The 13,804-nt window shown below is 25.2% G+C and overlaps 1 long non-coding RNA gene across 7 annotated transcripts in view; it reads left to right on the top strand.

Moving 5' to 3' along the window:
* LOC126927550 (uncharacterized) overlaps nucleotides 1–13,804 on the top strand; it is a 68,356-nt gene that overhangs the window by 12,633 nt on the left and 41,919 nt on the right. For 2 of the 7 annotated variants that reach the window (XR_007715599.1, XR_007715600.1), the window contains exon 1: nucleotides 9,205–9,396. The exons of 2 other annotated variants lie outside the window; for them this stretch is intronic. This is a non-coding gene — a long non-coding RNA (uncharacterized LOC126927550). Of the gene's footprint in view, nucleotides 1–2,293; nucleotides 2,347–6,844; nucleotides 6,937–8,855; nucleotides 8,977–9,204; nucleotides 9,397–13,804 lie in introns of those variants that run through there. 3 more of the 7 variants (XR_007715603.1, XR_007715602.1, XR_007715606.1) reach the window with 3 other exon arrangements.

Below are 13,804 nucleotides of genomic sequence, written 5' to 3'. Positions count from 1 at the left end.
TATTTCGTAATAGTATATATCGTTTTACGTTATATGGTAATACTATATATCGTTATACGTCATAACGTAACAATATATAACGTTATACGTTATATGGAAATACTATATCACGTTAAACGTTATAGCGTAATACTATACAACGTTATTCTTTATATGGTAATACTATATAACGTTATACGTTATAACGTATCACTATATAACTTTATACGTTATATGGTAATACTATATAACAATATACGTTATTACGTAATAGTATATATCGTTATACGTTATAACGTAACACTATATAACGTTATACGTTATATGGTAATTCTATATAACGTTATACGTTATTACGTAATAGTATATATCGTTATACGTTATAACGTAACATTATATAACGTTATACGTTATTTCGTAATAGTATATATCGTTTTACGTTATATGGTAATGCTATATAACGTTATACGTTATAACGTGACACTATATAACGTTGTACGTTATATGGTAATACTATATACCGTTATACGTTATAACGTAACAATATATAACGTTATACGTTATATGGTAATACTATATAACGATATACGTTATTACGTAATAGTATATATCGTTGTACGTTATAACGTAACACTATATAACGTTATACGTTATATGGTAATTCTATATAACGTTATACGTTATATGGTAATTCTATATAACTTTATACGTTATTACGTAATAGTATATATCGTTATACGTTATAACGTAACATTATATAACGTTATACGTTATTTCGTAATAGTAGATATCGTTTTACGTTATATGGTAATGCTATATAACGTTATACGTTATAACGTAACACTATATAACGTTATACGTTATATGGTAATACTATATATCGTTATACGATACAAGGTAACAATATATAACGTTATACGTTATATGGTAATACTATATAACGATATACGTTATATGGTAATACTATATATCGTTATACGTTACAAGGTAACAATATATAACGTTATACGTTATATGGTAATACTATATAACGATATACGTTATTACGTAATAGTATATATCGTTATACGTTATAACGTAACACTATATAACGTTATACGTTATATGGTAATACTATATAACAATATACGTTATTTCGTAATAGTATATATCATTTTACGTTATATGGTAATGCTATATAACGATATACGTTATAACGTAACACTATATAACGTTATACGTAATATGGTAATACTATATATCGTTATACGTTATAACGTAACACTATATAACGTTATACGTAATATGGTAATTCTATATAACGTTATACGTTATTACGGAATAGTATATATCGTTATACGTTATATGGTAAAACTATATATCGTTATACGTTATAACGTAACAATATATAACGTTATACGTTATATGGTAATACTATATAACGATATACGTTATTACGTAATAGCATATATCGTTGTACGTTATAACGTAACAATATGTAACGTTATACGTTATATGGTAATTCTATATAACGTTATGCGTTATTACGTAATAGTATATATCGTGTTACGTTATATGGTAATGCTATATAACGCTATACGTTATAACGTAACACTATATGACGTTATACGTTATATGGTAATACTATACAACAATATACGTTTTTACGTAATTGTATATATCGTTTGACGTTATATGGTAATGCTATATAACAATATACGTTTTTACGTTATAGTATATATCATTTTACGTTATATGGTAATGCTATATAACGATATACGTTATAACGTAACACTATATAACGTTATACGTTATATGGTAAAACTATACAACGATATACGTTATTACGTAATAGTATATATCGTTATACGTTATTACGTAATAGTATATAATGTTATTCTTTATATGGTAATACTATATAACGTTATACGTTATAACGTATCACTATATAACGTTATACGTTATATGGTAATACTATATAACAATATACGTTTTTACGTAATAATATATATCGTTTTACGTTATATGGTAATGCTATATAACGATATACGTTATAACGTAACACTACATAACGTTATACGTTGTATGGTAATACTATATATCGTTATACGTTATAACGTAACACTATATAACGTTATACGTAATATGGTAATTCTATATAACGTTATACGTTATTACGGAATAGTATATATCGTTATACGTTATATGGAAATACTATATCACGTTATACGTTATAGCGTAATATTATACAACGTTATACGTTATAAGGTAATACAATATAACGTTATATGTTATATGGTAATTCTGTATAACGTTGTACGTTATAACGTAACAATATATAACGTTATACGTTATATGGTAATATTATATATCGTTATACGTTATATGGTAATACTATATATCGTTATACGTTATAACGTAACAATATATAACGTTATACGTTATATGATAATACTATATAACGATATACGTTATAACGTATCACTATATAACGTTATACGTTATATGGTAATACTATATAACAATATACGTTATTACGTAATAGTATATATCGTTTTACGTTATATGGTAATGCTATATAACGATATACGTTACAACGTAACACCATATAACGTTATACGTTATATGGTAATACTATATATCGTTATACGTTATAACGTAACAATATATAACGTTATACGTTATATGGTAATACTATATTACGATATACGTTATTACGTAATAGTATATATCGTTATACGTTATAACGTAACACTATATAACGTTATACGTTATATGGTAATTCTATATAACGTTATACGTTACATGGTAATTCTATATAACGTTATACGTTATTACGTAATAGTATATATCGTTTTACGTTATATGGTAATGCTATATAACGTTATACGTCATAACGTAACACTATATAACGTTATACGTTATATCGTAATTCTATATAACGTTATACGTTACATGGTAATTCTATATAACGTTATACGTTATTACGTAATAGTATATATCGTTATACGTTACATGGTAATTCTATATAACGTTATACGTTATTACGTAATAGTATATATCGTTATACGTTATATGGTAATACTATATATCGTTATACGATACAAGGTAACAATATATAACGTTATACGTTATATGGTAATACTATATAACGATATACGTTATTACGTAATAGTATATATCGTTATACGTTATAACGTAACACTATATAACGTTATACGTTATATGGTAATACTATATAACAATATACGTTATTTCGTAATAGTATATATCATTTTACGTTATATGGTAATGCTATATAACGTTATACGTTATAACGTAACACTATATAACGTTATACGTTATATGGTAATACTATATATCGTTATACGATACAAGGTAACAATATATAACGTTATACGTTATATGGTAATACTATATAACGATATACGTTATATGGTAATACTATATATCGTTATACGTTACAAGGTAACAATATATAACGTTATACGTTATATGGTAATACTATATAACGATATACGTTATTACGTAATAGTATATATCGTTATACGTTATAACGTAACACTATATAACGTTATACGTTATATGGTAATACTATATAACAATATACGTTATTTCGTAATAGTATATATCGTTTTACGTTATATGGTAATACTATATATCGTTATACGTCATAACGTAACAATATATAACGTTATACGTTATATGGAAATACTATATCACGTTAAACGTTATAGCGTAATACTATACAACGTTATTCTTTATATGGTAATACTATATAACGTTATACGTTATAACGTATCACTATATAACTTTATACGTTATATGGTAATACTATATAACAATATACGTTATTACGTAATAGTATATATCGTTATACGTTATAACGTAACACTATATAACGTTATACGTTATATGGTAATTCTATATAACGTTATACGTTATTACGTAATAGTATATATCGTTATACGTTATAACGTAACATTATATAACGTTATACGTTATTTCGTAATAGTATATATCGTTTTACGTTATATGGTAATGCTATATAACGTTATACGTTACATGGTAATTCTATATAACGTTATACGTTATTACGTAATAGTATATATCGTTATACGTTACATGGTAATTCTATATAACGTTATACGTTATTACGTAATAGTATATATCGTTATACGTTATAACGTAACATTATATAACGTTATACGTTATTTCGTAATAGCGTATATCGTTTTACGTTATATGGTAATGCTATATAACGTTATACGTAATAACGTAACACTATATAACGTTATACGTTATATGGTAATACTATATATCGTTACACGTTACAACGTAACAATATATAACGTTATACGTTATATGGTAATACTATATAACGATATACGTTATTACGTAATAGTATATATCGTTATACGTTATAACGTAACAATATATAACGTTATAAGTTATGTGGTAATACTATATAACGATATACGTTATATCGTATCACTATATAACGTTATACGTTATATGGTAATACTATATAACAATATACGTTATTTCGTAATAGTATATGTCGTTTTACGTTATATGGTAATACTATATAACGATATACGTTATTACGTAATAGTATATATCGTTGTACGTTATAACGTAACACTATATAACGTTATACGTTATATGGTAATTCTATATAACGTTATGCGTTATTACGTAATAGTATATATCGTTTTACGTTATATAGTAATGCTATATAACGTTATACGTTATAACGTGACACTATATAACGTTGTACGTTATATGGTAATACTATATACCGTTATACGTTATAACGTAACAATATATAACGTTATACGTTATATGGTAATACTATATTACGATATACGTTATTACGTAATAGTGTGTATCGATATACGTTATGACGTAACACTATATAACGTTATACGTTATATGGTAATTCTATATAACGTTATACGTTATTACGTAATAGTATATATCGTTTTACGTTATATGGTAATGCTATATAACCTTATACGTTATAACGTGACACTATATAACGTTGTACGTTATATGGTAATACTATATACCGTTATACGTTATAACGTGACACTATATAACGTTGTACGTTATTACGTAATAGTATATATCGTTATACGTTATAACGTAACATTATATAACGTTATACGTTATTTCGTAATAGTATATATCGTTTTACGTTATATGGTAATGCTATATAACGTTATACGTTATAACGTAATAGTATATATCGTTGTACGTTATAACGTAACACTATATAACGTTATACGTTATATGGTAATTCTATATAACGTTATACGTTATTACGTAATAGTATATATCGTTATACGTTATATCGTAACACTATATAACGTTATACGTTATATGGTAATTCTATATAACGTTATACGTTATTACGTAATAGTATATATCGTTTTACGTTATATGGTAATGCTATATAACGTTATACGTTATAACGTAACAATATATAACGTTATACGTTATGTGGTAATACTATATAACGATATACGTTATATCGTATCACTATATAAGGTTATACGTTATATGGTAATACTATATAACAATATACGTTATTTCGTAATAGTATATATCGTTTTACGTTATATGGTAATGCTATATAACGTTATACGTTATTACGTAATAGTATATATCGTTTTACGTTATATGGTAATACTATATATCGTTATACGTTATAACGTAACAATATATAACGTTATACGTTATATGGTAATACTATATTACGATATACGTTATTACGTAATAGTATATATCGTTATACGTTATAACGTAACACTATATAACGTTATACGTTATATGGTAATTCTATATAAAGTTATACGTTATTACGTAATAGTATATATCGTGTTACGTTATATGGTAATGCTATATAACGTTATACGTTATAACGTAACACTATATGACGTTATACGTTACATGGTAATACTATACAACAATATACGTTTTTACGTAATTGTATATATCGTTTGACGTTATATGGTAATGCTATATAACAATATACGTTTTTACGTTATAGTATATATCATTTTACGTTATATGGTAATGCTATATAACGATATACGCTATAACGTAACACTATATAACGTTATACGTTATATGGTAAAACTATATAACGATATACGTTATTACGTAATAGTATATATCGTTATACGTTATTACGTAATAGTATATAATGTTATTCTTTATATGGTAATACTATATAACGTTATACGTTATAACGTATCACTATATAACGTTATACGTTATATGGTAATACTATATAACATTATACGTTATTACGTAATAGTATATACCGTTATACGTTATAACGTAACACTATATAACGTTATACGTTATATGGTAATACTATATAACGATATACGTTATTACGTAATAGTATATATCGTTATAGGATATAACGTAACACTATATAACGTTATGCGTTATATGGTAATACTATATATCGTTATACGTTATAACGTAACAATATATAACGTTATACGTTATATGGAAATACTATATCACGTTATACGTTATAGCGTAATACTATACAACGTTATACGTTATATGGTAATACTATATAATGTAATACGTTACAACGTAACAATATATAACGTTATACGTTATATGGTAATACTATATAACGATATACGTTATTACGTAATAGTATATATCGTTATACGTTATAACGTAACATTATATAACGTTATACGTTATTTCGTAATAGTATATATCGTTATACGTTATAACGTAACACTATATAACGTTATACGTTATATGGTAATACTATATAACGATATACGTTATTACGTAATAGTATATATCGTTATAGGATATAACGTAACACTATATAACGTTATACGTTATATGGTAATACTATATATCGTTATACGTTATAACGTAACACTATATAACGTTATACGTAATATGGTAATTCTATATAACGTGATACGTTATTACGTGATAGTATATATCGTTATACGTTATATGGTAATGCTATATAACGTTATACGTTATATCGTATCACTATATAACGTTATACGTTATATGGAAATACTATATCACGTTATACGTTATAGCGTAATACTATACAACGTTATACGTTATATGGTAATACTATATAATGTTATACGTTACAACGTAACAATATATAACGTTATACGTTATATGGTAATACTATATAACGATATACGTTATAACGTAATAGTATATATCGTTGTACGTTATAACGTAACACTATATAACGTTATACGTTATATGGTAACACTATATAACGATATACGTTATTACGTAATAGTATATATCGTTATACGTTATAACGTAACATTATATAACGTTATACGTTATTACGTGATAGTATATATCGTTATACGTTATATGGTAATGCTATATAACGTTATACGTTATCGCGTAATACTATACAACGTTATACGTTATATGGTAATACAATATAACGTTATACGTTATATGGTAATACTATATAATGTTATACGTTACAACGTAACAATATATAACGTTATACGTTATATGGTAATACTATATAACGATATACGTTATAACGTAATAGTATATATCGTTGTACGTTATAACGTAACACTATATAACGTTATACGTTATATGGTAATTCTATATAACGTTATACGTTATTACGTAATAGTATATATCGTTATACGTTATAACGTAACACTATATAACGTTATACGTTATATGGTAATACTATATAACGATATACGTTATTACGTAATAGTATATATCGTTATAGGATATAACGTAACACTATATAACGTTATGCGTTATATGGTAATACTATATATCGTTATACGTTATAACGTAACAATATATAACGTTATACGTTATATGGAAATACTATATCACGTTATACGTTATAGCGTAATACTATACAACGTTATACGTTATATGGTAATACTATATAATGTTATACGTTACAACGTAACAATATATAACGTTATACGTTATATGGTAATACTATATAACGATATACGTTATAACGTAATAGTATATATCGTTGTACGTTATAACGTAACACTATATAACGTTATACGTTATATGGTAATACTATATATCGTTATACGTTACAAGGTAACAATATATAACGTTATACGTTATATGGTAATACTATATAACGATATACTTTATTACGTAATAGTATATATCGTTATACGTTATAACGTAACAATATATAACGTTATACGTTATGTGGTAATACTATATAACGGTATACGTTATATCGTATCACTATATAACGTTATACGTTATATGGTAATACTATATAACAATATACGTTATTTCGTAATAGTATATATCGTTTTACGTTATATGGTAATGCTATATAACGTTATACGTTATAACGTAACACTATATAACGTTATACGTTATATGGTAATACTATATAACGATATACGTTATTACGTAATAGTATATATCGTTATAGGATATAACGTAACACTATATAACGTTATGCGTTATATGGTAATACTATATATCGTTATACGTTATAACGTAACAATATATAACGTTATACGTTATATGGAAATACTATATCACGTTATACGTTATAGCGTAATACTATACAACGTTATACGTTATATGGTAATACTATATAATGTAATACGTTGCAACGTAACAATATATAACGTTATACGTTATATGGTAATACTATATAACGATATACGTTATTACGTAATAGTATATATCGTTATACGTTATAACGTAACATTATATAACGTTATACGTTATTTCGTAATAGTATATATCGTTATACGTTATAACGTAACACTATATAACGTTATACGTTATATGGTAATACTATATAACGATATACGTTATTACGTAATAGTATATATCGTTATAGGATATAACGTAACACTATATAACGTTATACGTTATATGGTAATACTATATATCGTTATACGTTATAACGTAACACTATATAACGTTATACGTAATATGGTAATTCTGTATAACGTGATACGTTATTACGTGATAGTATATATCGTTATACGTTATATGGTAATGCTATATAACGTTATACGTTATATCGTATCACTATATAACGTTATACGTTATATGGAAATACTATATCACGTTATACGTTATAGCGTAATACTATACAACGTTATACGTTATATGGTAATACTATATAATGTTATACGTTACAACGTAACAATATATAACGTTATACGTTATATGGTAATACTATATAACGGTATACGTTATTACGTAATAGTATATATCGTTATACGTTATAACGTAACATTATATAACGTTATACGTTATTTCGTAATAGTATATATCGTTTTACGTTATATGGTAATGCTATATAACGTTATACGTTATAACGTAACACTATATAACGTTATACGTTATATGGTAATTCTATATAACGTGATACGTTATTACGTGATAGTATATATCGTTATACGTTATATGGTAATGCTATATAACGTTATACGTTATCGCGTAATACTATACAACGTTATACGTTATATGGTAATACAATATAACGTTATACGTTATATGGTAATTCTATATAACGTTATGCGTTATTACGTAATAGTATATATCGTTTTACGTTATATGGTAATGCTATATAACGTTATACGTTATAACGTGACACTATATAACGTTGTACGTTATATGGTAATACTATATACCGTTATACGTTATAACGTAACACTATATAACGTTATACGTTATATGGTAATACTATATATCGTTACACGTTACAACGTAACAATATATAACGTTATACGTTATATGGTAATACTATATAACGATATACGTTATTACGTAATAGTATATATCGTTATACGTTATAACGTATCAATATATAACGTTATACGTTATGTGGTAATACTATATAACGATATACGTTATATCGTATCACTATATAACGTTATACGTTACATGGTAATACTATATAACAATATACGTTATTTCGTAATAGTATATATCGTTTTACGTTATATGGTAATGCTATATAACGTTATACGTTATTACGTAATAGTATATATCGTTTTACGTTATATGGTAATGCTATATAACGTTATACGTTATAACGTGACGCTATATAACGTTATACGTTATATGGTAATACTATATAACGATATACGTTATAACGTATCACTATATAACGTTATACGTTATATGGTAATACTATATAACGATATACGTTATTACGTAGTAGTATATATCGTTGTACGTTATAACGTAACACTATATAACGTTATACGTTATATGGTAATTCTATATAACGTTATGCGTTATTACGTAATAGTATATATAGTTTTACGTTATATGGTAATGCTATATAACGTTATACGTTATAACGTGACACTATATAACGTTGTACGTTATATGGTAATACTATATACCGTTATACGTTATAACGTAACAATATATAACGTTATACGTTATATGGTAATACTATATAACGATATACGTTATTACGTAATAGTATATATCGTTGTACGTTATAACGTAACACTATATAACGTTATACGTTATATGGTATTTCTATATAACGTTATACGTTATATGGTAATTCTATATAACGTTATGCGTTATTACGTAATAGTATATATCGTTTTACGTTATATGGTAATGCTATATAACCTTATACGTTATAACGTGACACTATATAACGTTGTACGTTATATGGTAATACTATATACCGTTATACGTTATAACGTGACACTATATAACGTTGTACGTTATTACGTAATAGTATATATCGTTCTACGTTATAACGTAACATTATACAACGTTATACGTTATTTCGTAATAGTATATATCGTTTTACGTTATATGGTAATGCTATATAACGTTATACGTTATAACGTAATAGTATATATCGTTGTACGTTATAACGTAACACTATATAACGTTATACGTTATATGGTAATTCTATATAACGTTATACGTTATTACGTAATAGTATATATCGTTATACGTTATATCGTAACACTATATAACGTTATACGTTATATGGTAATTCTATATAACGTTATACGTTATTACGTAATAGTATATATCGTTATACGTTATAACGTAACATTATATAACGTTATACGTTATTTCGTAATAGTATATATCGTTTTACGTTATATGGTAATGCTATATAACGTTATACGTTATAACGTGACACTATATAACGTTGTACGTTATATGGTAATACTATATACCGTTATACGTTATAACGTAACAATATATAACGTTATACGTTATATGGTAATTCTATATAACGATATACGTTATTACGTAATAGTATATATCGTTGTACGTTATAACGTAACACTATATAACGTTATACGTAACGTTATTACGTAATAGTATATATCGTTATAGGATATAACGTAACAATATATAACGTTATACGTTATATGGAAATACTATATCACGTTATACGTTACAGCGTAATACTATACAACGTTATACGTTATATGGTAATACTATATAATGTTATACGTTACAACGTAACAATATATAACGTTATACGTTATATGGTAATACTATATAACGATATACGTTATTACGTAATAGTATATATCCTTATACGTTATAACGTAACATTATATAACGTTATACGTTATTTCGTAATAGTATATATCGTTATACGTTATAACGTAACACTATATAACGTTATACGTTATATGGTAATACTATATAACGATATACGTTATTACGTAATAGTATATATCGTTATAGGATATAACGTAACACTATATAACGTTATACGTTATATGGTAATGCTATATAACGTTATACGTTATAACGTGACACTATATAACGTTGTACGTTATATGGTAATACTATATACCGTTATACGTTATAACGTAACAATATATAACGTTATACGTTATATGGTAATACTATATAACGATATACGTTATTACGTAATAGTATATATCGTTGTACGTTATAACGTAACACTATATAACGTTATACGTTATATGGTAATTCTATATAACGTTATACGTTATTACGTAATAGTATATATCGTTATACGTTATAACGTAACATTATATAACGTTATACGTTATTTCGTAATAGTATATATCGTTTTACGTTATATGGTAATGCTATATAACGTTATACGTTATAACGTAACACTATATAACGTTATACGTTATATGGTAATACTATATATCGTTATACGTTACAAGGTAACAATATATAACGTTATACGTCATATGGTAATACTATATAACGATATACGTTATTACGTAATAGTATATATAGTTATACGTTATAACGTAACAATATATAACGTTATACGTTATGTGGTAATACTATATAACGATATACGTTATATCGTATCACTATATAACGTTATACGTTATATAGTAATACTATATAACAATATACGTTATTTCGTAATAGTATATATCGTTTTACGTTATATGGTAATGCTATATAACCTTATACGTTATAACGTGACACTATATAACGTTGTACGTTATATGGTAATACTATATACCGTTATACGTTATAACGTAACACTATATAACGTTATACGTTATATGGTAATTCTATATAACGTTATGCGTTATTACGTAATAGGATATATCGTTTTACGTTATATGGTAATGCTATATAACCTTATACGTTATAACGTGACACTATATAACGTTGTACGTTATATGGTAATACTATATACCGTTATACGTTATAACGTAACACTATATAACGTTATACGTTATATGGTAATACTATATATCGTTATACGTTACAACGTAACAATATATAACGTTATACGTTATATGGTAATACTATATAACGATATACGTTATTACGTAATAGTATATATCGTTATACGATATAACGTAACAATATATAACGTTATACGTTATGTGGTAATACTATATAACGATATACGTTATATCGTATCACTATATAACGTTATACGTTATATGGTAATACTATATAACAATATACGTTATTTCGTAATAGTATATATCGTTTTACGTTATATGGTAATGCTATATAACGTTATACGTTATTACGTAATAGTATATATCGTTTTACGTTATATGGTAATGCTATATAACGTTATACGTTATAACGTGACACTATATAACGTTATACGTTATATGGTAATACTATATAACGATATACGTTATAACGTATCACTATATATCGTTATACGTTATATGGTAATACTATATAACGATATACGTTATTACGTAGTAGTATATATCGTTGTACGTTATAACGTAACACTATATAACGTTATACGTTATATGGTAATTCTATATAACGTTATGCGTTATTACGTAATAGTATATATCGTTTTACGTTATATGGTAATGCTATATAACGTTATACGTTATAACGTGACACTATATAACGTTGTAAGTAATATGGTAATACTATATACCGTTATACGTTATAACGTAACAATATATAACGTTATACGTTATATGGTAATACTATATAACGATATACGTTATTACGTAATAGTATGTATCGTTGTACGTTATAACGTAACACTATATAACGTTATACGTTATATGGTAATTCTATATAACGTTATGCGTTATTACGTAATAATATATATCGTTTTACGTTATATGGTAATGCTATATAACCTTATACGTTATAACGTGACACTATATAACGTTGTACGTTATATGGTAATACTATATACCGTTATACGTTATAACGTAACAATATATAACGTTATACGTTATATGGTAATACTATATAACGATATACGTTATAACGTATCACTATAAAACGTTATACGTTATATGGTAATACTATATAACAATATACGTTATTTCGTAATAGTATATATCGTTTTACG

Source organism: Bombus affinis, unplaced genomic scaffold, assembly GCF_024516045.1.
Source record: "Bombus affinis isolate iyBomAffi1 unplaced genomic scaffold, iyBomAffi1.2 ctg00000140.1, whole genome shotgun sequence".
Lineage (NCBI taxonomy): Eukaryota > Metazoa > Arthropoda > Insecta > Hymenoptera > Apidae > Bombus > Bombus affinis.
Note: the sequence above shows the minus strand (reverse complement) of the source record. Positions and strands in the feature narration are given on the sequence as shown.